This window comes from Tupaia chinensis, unplaced genomic scaffold, assembly GCF_000334495.1.
Source record: "Tupaia chinensis unplaced genomic scaffold, TupChi_1.0 Scaffold145592_1, whole genome shotgun sequence".
Lineage (NCBI taxonomy): Eukaryota > Metazoa > Chordata > Mammalia > Scandentia > Tupaiidae > Tupaia > Tupaia belangeri.
In genome coordinates this window covers 1,759,166-1,767,862 of record NW_006205449.1, presented here as the reverse complement: position 1 = coordinate 1,767,862, position 8,697 = coordinate 1,759,166, and positions in this window count along the sequence as shown.

Below are 8,697 nucleotides of genomic sequence, written 5' to 3'. Positions count from 1 at the left end.
TGCTGCAGCACCTCCTCCCGAGCGCCTCCAGATTCCTGGATGAAATGCCATGCCGGGCCAGCGGCTGGCGCAGTGGCTAAGGCAGCTAGATCCCACATGACCGACTGTGTGGTTCAGGTTCTGGACCTGGTAGCTTGAAAAACACTTGGGGTGTGCACATATGCATGCCCCAAATTCCAAGAGGAGTGAGAGATGGAGGAGACGGGACTGTGGCGTGGCCACACCCCAGGAGGTGCTTTCTCACTTCCTCTCTCTTTCTCTCTCGTCTCTCTCTCCAGCGAGCACATGTACTCTACAGGAAATAACATTTAAGAAGGCGATGAGGCAGTGCCACTGTGGAAAGCATTAAATCAATGCACTGGCTCGGTTGCTGCAGGACAGCAGGGACAGTCCCTGCAAGGCTGGGAGCCGTGTGCCAATCACAGGCTCGAACCTTTGGTCAGCCTAAAAATGCGTGGGACACACACACCAGGCCCAGGACCCCGAGATGCTGGAGGGCTGGAGAAAGGGGGCCGTGGTGTGACAAGGCCCTGCCAAGCGTGACTCTGCCTCTCTCACGTGTGTGCACACATTACTGAGTCCAGAGGCAGCTGTCATCTGGAGGACAGAGTCCCGGCCTGACGCCAAAGCTGGGAAAGAAGTAACAAACTCCAGCCGCTCACTCCCTGCGACTTTCCAGCTCTGGGACCACCACGTCCCACTGCTCAAAGGCCTCTCCCGTTTACATGCGGCCTTGCCTGCTTGGCCTGGGTGACGCCGGCGTGGAGCGAGCCTGGAGCAAGCTTTCTGCCTCAGGGGAGCGGGGCTCCCAGCGGTGACTTGCTAAGCTAGTCACAGTCTCTCTCTGAGAAACTTCAGCCTCAAAAGGGGGCCAAGCTGGAAAATCACCCCCTCAGTGTCTGAACAGGGAGTGGCAGCAGGAAGGGACAGCAGTAACAAAGCCCTGAAGGGTGTGGCCCCAGGTGACTGCCCGGTCAGGGGACAAGGCCACCCAGTGGCAGCAGGTGGCTCCTCAGCTCTGTAAGCCCTGTCAGCCTTAGGGCCCTTAGCTGGAGGGACGTGGCACACACAGCCTTCCAGGGCAGGGGACAACCTGAGACGGGCAGATAGAGCAGAACTGCCGACTCGGTGGGGACCTGGCCGGACTGCAGCAGAGGGCGTGCCGTGGGGCTGCAGCAGAGGGCGTGCTGTGGGGCTGCAGCAGAGGGCATGCTGTGGGGTTGCAGGCACTGCTCTGCCGCAAAGCAGCCACGCAGAAGGCTGAAGCATCCGTAGCCCTGCCTGGCTGCAGGGCTGGGGGTGTCACCACATGAGGAGACCCTGTGGGGGTGCCTGTTTCCTTTTCTCTCTCTCGATAAGATCATTTTTTTGAAAAAGGTGCAGCAGGGCTCCAGGGGAGCTTAGACCTGAGAAAGCTGAATCTTTGCATCACCCGACGGAGGCCCTTTCAGTGCAGCGATGGAGAAGACCCAGGTAAGAGGGTGAAAAACTGGGGCCACCAGGTAGTGGCCACTCTCAGGAGGACTCAGGGCAGGCAAGTGGGGGTCGCACTTAGATGTAGACAGAGGATACACAGCGTAAAGGCTGCAAAGCACGGGAGGGTCACGTGACCGTTCGGGGAGTTTTGTTTTTGTTCTTTTAGGATTTTACCGTAGGATACATGCGCTCATCAGAAAGAGTGAAAGAGAAAGTGAGAAATCACCCTGCCCACAGGGGCTTGGCCGCACCATCATCCCTTCTCCTTCAGTCCCCTCAGGATTTCGGGCATGCACACACATGCACCCGGTGTGATTTTCCTTTTTTATTTCAATTTCTTTTATACATTCAATCGCATGTTACTTAGCTTGCAAAGTGAACATCCAACATGTGGGCCTTTCTTACCAGTGCGGTTGTCAATACTGCAAAGTTTTCTTCAGTAGATAATCACCCATTTCTGTGTCCCATACATGACTTACCTCTCTGTTTTTCTCCTTAATGTCCTTCCTCAGACTCTACTCCTTCACCCACCCTCTTCCCACTTCGGTGTGATTTTCAAGCCACCAAGTTCGGGACTCAAACCACAGTTGGCCATGTAGGTGTTTGGAGCTTTAACCACCACGCCACCTGCTGGCCCCTGGCGATTTTCTTTTTAAAAGCAGAAACATGGGTACATGCTCAGGGTGACAAAACTGTTGGGAGACGGGGGATGGGAGCTGGTCTGAGGAAAACAAAATTAGAGCCGGAGTGGGGTGCTTATCCTCTGGGGAATGCTGGCCCTCACTAGGACAATCTGTATGTTCAGGGAGAACATCGTAGCCACCAGCTCTGCGGTCCTTGGCTATTGGGAGTTTGGTCAAATCCACCCCCTAACTGAGCCGTTGGGTGTCAGACGTTCTTCAATTATTTGAGCTTAACCTGGAGAGCTACAACTTTCAGTCCTCATTTGACATTTAGGGCTTAATATGATACTTAAGAACTCAGCCAAGGGAACCAGCAGTTAGCGTAATGGCTATGTCGCTGGACTCCCACGTAGTCGACCGCGGTTCACATCCCAGACCCGGTGACTTAAAACTCACGCCGGGCGCGTGTGCGTGCGTGCCCAAGATCCCGAGAGGAGAACGGAGGAGAAGGGATTGCGGCGTGACCATGCCCCCTAGAGGGTGATTTCTCACTTTCTGTCTCTCTGTCTCTTTCTGTCTGTCTGGCGAGCGCATGCGCCCTATAGCAAAAACCTTTCCAAAAAAAAAAAAAAAAAAGAACTCAGCCAAGAAACTGTAACTGTAACAGGTGTCTGTCCACTCCGACTGCCACGGAGAAGCACCACGGATGGCTGGCTTAAGCGCAGGTATTCACGTCCCCTGGCCCGAGCCCGGGAAGTCCAAGGCCAGGTGCTGCAGGTGCTGGTGGGGAGCTGCTTTCTGGTTTGCAGTGGCCACTGTCTAGCTGTGACCTCGCCTCTCAGACAGACGGTCTGGTCTCCCACTTCTTTCAGGGACAGAAGTCCCCTCAAGAGGGCTCTACCCTCACGACCACGTCTAAATCTAATCACTGCCCCAAAGCCCACCTCTGAATAGCATTAGGTTGGGGACCAGTGGTCGCCGTATGTGGGAGCACGAACACCGAGTCCATAGCATGAGGCAACAGGGTATACTTAAACAGTCAGTCCTGGGGGTACAGCAGAGGCTGAAATTTGTTGGTCTGGGAGCTATTTTTATCAGCATGTAAAAAATGAAAAGTTAGAACACACACACGCACGCACACACAGCTTTTCAGACACCAAGCTATTAAATACTGTCTACTTTTAAAATGGAATCAAATCACAAAACATCTTCCCTGAAAACCTAACTACTAAAAAAGAGCATATTAAGATGATGCATGGTGGAGTTTTAAAAAACTATTTTTCACATTATTAATTAAATAAATCAAAGGTTTCTTTGTTTTTCCTTTCCAGAAAGAATTCTTTCATTTTCTTTCATTTGCTAAAAGGTGTATGTGCTCACCAGAGAGAGACAGACAGAGAGAGTGGGAAAGTGAGAAATCACCTTCCAGGGGGATGGCCACACGGCGATCCTTTCTCCTCCATTCTCCTCTCAAGATTTGGACACACATTCACACACACCCAGGGTGTTTTCCAAGCCTCCAGGTCAGAACTCAAACCGTGCAGTCAGCCATGGAAGATCCAGCTGCCTTAACTACCATGCCACCAGCTGACCCAAAAAATAAATCTTTTAAAAACTTATTTACTTATTTCTTCCATGAGAGGCAGAGACAGCCGGGGGGGGGGGGCCTGCTCCCAAACAGGAGTCAACACTGACCCGCCCAGCCGCAGCCGGCCAGGATCCTGTGCACGTGTGCACCTAGCAAGTAAGGGAGACCTCAGGACCCGAACCTGGGGCCTTTCCACATGGCTTCGGCACTACTGAGCGCTGATGCGGGCCTGCAATCAAGGTCCCCTGCTCCCCCTTCACTGTGTCTGTTACACACGTCCACATATCGTGTGTGCAGGCTCGTCTCGCTTCTCCCTGACGACAGAACTACGTGCAGGAACCCACCTCTGAGAGACGTGCGTGTGCGAGTGACCACGCCATCACAGCTGCGGCTGCCTGCCTGTCACGGTCACGGTCACGGTCACTACACAGCTCTGGGTTAACCCCTCACTCACATTCGTCATCTGACTGAAGAGACTGAAACAGGCCGACCAAACCGATGTGTGCACATCCGCCCTGACCTAACGTACAGGCGAGGACTGGCTGCTGTCCTCACCACCCAACTGCCACGACACCCTAAATGACAAGTCTCCTGGCTGGAGAACCGTGCTGCAGGTATACGGCAGAGATTTCAGACTTTTCGCATTTGAAGATCTGGGTTCAATATAGTCAAGGTGAGATGTGTAAATCTTTAGCATTTTAGCAAGTTTGGCCGCACAGTAGGTATTTTGATGACAAGATATTTGAAATGTAAATTACAGTTGATTGCTGTTTCCCTTGGGCACTCAATTAATTCCTGATATTAAATGAAAATCCGTGTGCGTGAAACACTTCCAAAGGTACAGAATAAGCATAACCCACTAAGAAAACATGTAGGCTCCTGCTCCTGGAAGGCTTCTCGGGCTCTGCCCGCGGAATGAGAGGCTGGTTTTCCCATGATGAGGACGGAAGTGGGTCTGGGCCATTGGGACGTTTTCTCCCTGGAGCGACAGGCAGCCGTTGTGGAGCAGAGGTCCACGTGGACAGAGATGGCAGCCCAGACTAGAGCCATGGCTGTGGGACGAGAGGGGCCGTCCAGCCTGCCTCTAGCTCATCACAGGTGAAGCTTAGGCGGAGACCCTTGTGGGGTTGCATTCACTTTCTATCGCTGTGTAGCAAGTTGCCGCACATGCAGCAGAGCCTGACCCTCTGGTTCCCACGGCTCACCTGCAGGCTCTCGCAAGGCTGTGGTGTGGTCGGGCACCATTCTCAGCTGGAGGCCTGGCTGGAGGAGAGTCTGCTCCCACGCTCATCCTCCCATAGCAGAATTGCCATGACTAAGGCCCTCAACCCCCAGGGTGGCCCCCATTCCTTGACACACGGCCTTCTCCAGAGCATGATGTTTGCACCTGACAGCCAGCAGAACCTCTGCAAAGGAGAAATCTCTCTGACTTCTCTGACCACCAGGCCCTCTTTCAAAGAACTCACCAGATTAGGCCAGGCTCACCAAAGCTCGCTTTGAAACAGCACTTCAAATTCTGCCCTCCACAGGGGTAACAGGGAGTGAGCAAAATTATGAGTTGTACTTTGGACATACTGACTTTTGAAGGGCTGAGAGTTACCAGTGAGGTCCTGAGGTCAGAGAACATGTGAGACTTCAGGGCTGGAGAATCAGGTTGGCTGACACCATGGGAATAAATGCAAGGTCAAAGCTGCCCCAGGACCAAGTGCGACTGGGCTGGAATTTGCCAGCCGCTCTGGGCTGAGGAGCTGTGGAGTCAGAGTGTACTTGTGCCTCCCACTCCCCTTGTCCTCTGCTCTCTTCTGCATGCCCGTCCACTGGGCAGGGCTTCCCTGAGACAGTTACCAACCATTCTCTGCACCTAGAGAATAAAGACTACCCCAGAGAAGACTTTCCAAAGTGACCTTGTACCCAGGAATATTTTCTATTTTGTAAGGGGCAGGGTGCTCCTTTCTCTGTGTGTTTAGTTAAGTTTGGTTAAACAGAACTGAGTAGGATTCTGGAGACCAAGCTCTACTTCATCCTGGGAATTGGAAACATGCTCTAAGGTTGCCCGATCTGTTTTCAATAGTTTTTGATCTGTAATCAATAGCAACCTTTGTCATGCTTATGTCCCTAAATTCTCAGAATGAGGTCTCAGCACTTCTGAGGAGACATGTACCTCTTACCATTTTCTCTCCACCTACCTACCTGCTCCTCCTGCAAAGCAGCCAGCGATACACTCCTTACGGAGCAGAAATGGAGGCGTAGCTCCACCTGCTGGAGCTTCAGAGATGTGCATGCCTCCCCCAAACGCTTCCTTGACAGCCAGGTAAGGCGTGGGCTCCAGACTTGGGGGAGGTGGGGGAGAGCTCGTAGAATTTTAAGAGCATCAGTTTCCAGTTGTTTAAATTGCACGAGGTTCTCTCCTGGAACCGCTAGGTCTGGGAGCATGCGAGCAGTGAGGCTGACTTCCTGGCCTGCCCAGGCCCTCCTGCTCCGAGTCCTGCCTCTGTATGCCCATCCTCCGTAGCTAACCTGTATACCCATCCTCCGTAGCTAACGCCTACAAGCACGTGCTTGGTGCCAGGCATTAAGTGTTGTGCGTTTGTCATCTCTGTCAAGCCTCACATGCTCCAAACACGGGGACAATTTGAAATACTGGAGGAGGGACAATTTAAAATTCACACTACATTATTGAAGAATCCCTCCCTAACCCAGGACCCCAGTCAGGAGCATATTTTGCATCATTCCAAGAGAAAGGACCTAGAAAACTTTACCTTCTGACAATTAACATATTTCCAAGAAAAAGAGTTCTACATTAAGGATGAATTTTGTGTTTTCTTAACATTTATGCAGATTCATTAGAGAAATATTTCCACTAGTTCTTTTAAAGTTTTATTTTTTATTCATGAGAGGAGAGCCAGTCATGAGGGCTCCTCACTCCCTGATCCTCTCCCACAGCCCTCCAGCTTGTCAGGGTCTTGGGTGCATGCACACACCGTGCTTTCAGATCAGCAGAGAATCCGAACCCACAGCCGGCCGCGTGATTCCAGCCCTGTAGTTCAGTACGCCATGGACCGCCTGACCCAGCGTGAGCCTTCACTAACATGTGTCCAACAAGGTTATCTTATTGTAAATGCATATTTCCTTTTCTTACTCGGGCCCAAGCCTTCTGCTGCTCTTATTTGTCAATGGATTCTCTGTTCATTTATTGATTCCTACCATGCAGTGTTATGAATTATGCTGTAAATCACCTTTTTGCTGATTTTTCACCAAGCCTTTTTGCATTCCAGCAATTTTTTCATTTATGGATATCTGAATTAATTTTTTAAAAGCCCAATGGATAGGATTAAATGATGCATTTCCAATAAATTTTTATTTTTTGTTTGTTTGTTCAATTGCCAGAGGGTCCCTGAGCTTGCCAGAGAGAGCTGGAGAGGGAGAGGGAAGAAAAGAGAGGAGGGGCCACAGAAAGCATGCCCCCCAGTGGGGTGTGGTCACACTGCAATCCCTTCCCTGTTTCTCCACCCTGTTGGGGTTTTGGGTGCTCACACACACACACACAGGCACCTGAGATATTTTTCAAGTTTCCAGGGCTGGAATCTGAACCCTAATGGGCCATATTGCATAGGACTCTCTTAACCCTTAATTAAGCTACAGGACTAGGCCTAAGTTTTTACTTTTAATATTTAAAAATTCTTTACCAATATGCATAATATTTTAAGTGTTTCTTACTATTCATGTATTAGCAATAATTGTAATGAGAATTTAATCCAGAAATGTTTTTCTTGCTATTGAGAGTTTTTTTTTAATTACAGGAAAGCCAATAGTAATTTAAATTTTTATGCCTATTCTGTCATACAAAAATATAATAGGATCATTAATAAAAGACCATCAAGTATAAAAATATTACATGTGACAAAAATCTATAGAGATATGAGGTAGAAATTGATTTTTTAAAAGAAAACAAAACAGGTAAAGTTTAAGGGAGTTTTTTTTTGGGGGGGGTGTCTTGTTTTTTAGTTTTACCAGAGGATGGATGTACTCACTGGAGAGAGGCAGAGTTAGAGAAAGGAAAATAGAGAAAACACCTCCCATTTGACATGAAAACGTTGCAATCCTTTCTGCTCCATTCTTCTTTCAGGATTTTGGGCATAAGTGCACAGGCAGCTTGTGAGGTTTTCAAGCTGCTGGGTCAGCCATGTGAGATCCAGCTGCCTTAACCACATGCCGCTGGTTGGCTCAGAGGGAAGTAATTTTTTAAAAAAATGTTTGCAGTATGTGGGATTACATCCCTGACAAATGCTAAACATGTTATTGAAAAGCAATCCAGAACAATGATCACTTAACGATTTGGGGAAAGGTACAAGTTTTGCCAAATTCTTTTACGAAAGTCTTAACAAAAAAGCAGACAGGGCCAACTGCCTGCTCAGGAGGGCCTCTCACTGTCCATGGGCTCAGGACCTTGAGGGCCTGGGGCCTAAGTGGGCCTAAGTGCTTCACTCCTCTGAAGCACCTGCAGGTGGAGCCCCAGGAGTGACCGAACAACAATCTCCAAGAACTGTTAAGGATTAAAAACCTAAATAGTAGATGCTCAAAATCTGGTAGGTCTACTTTCTATATGAATTCTTAGAGTCATGGGATTAAATACCAAAACACTTCCGCCCTTCCTAAAGATGCTGGTGAGAGTTTCGTAAATCCTGTGCAGAGCTAAATCAGATTGCAACGTGTGTGACCCACAGGACGTCCACTCCCTGGAGCCTGCAGAGCAGGGACGCAATGGGAAGCGTCCTGGGATCCCCAAGGCCTGGGAACTCAGAGGGTTAACTGTGGGCCCCCCAGTTTTGGACTTCAGAGCTCTACTGACTGAAAGCGAAGCTCGGAACCACGATCTAAATACAAGGCACCCCATCTACCCGGATGCGAGAAGGAGCCACAGCGCTAAGGAACTCCCAGCCCAGATGCTCACCCGCCGCCAGGCTCCGGGGAAATCTCAGGACCAACGCCCCGCCTCTAGCCCCGCCCCGG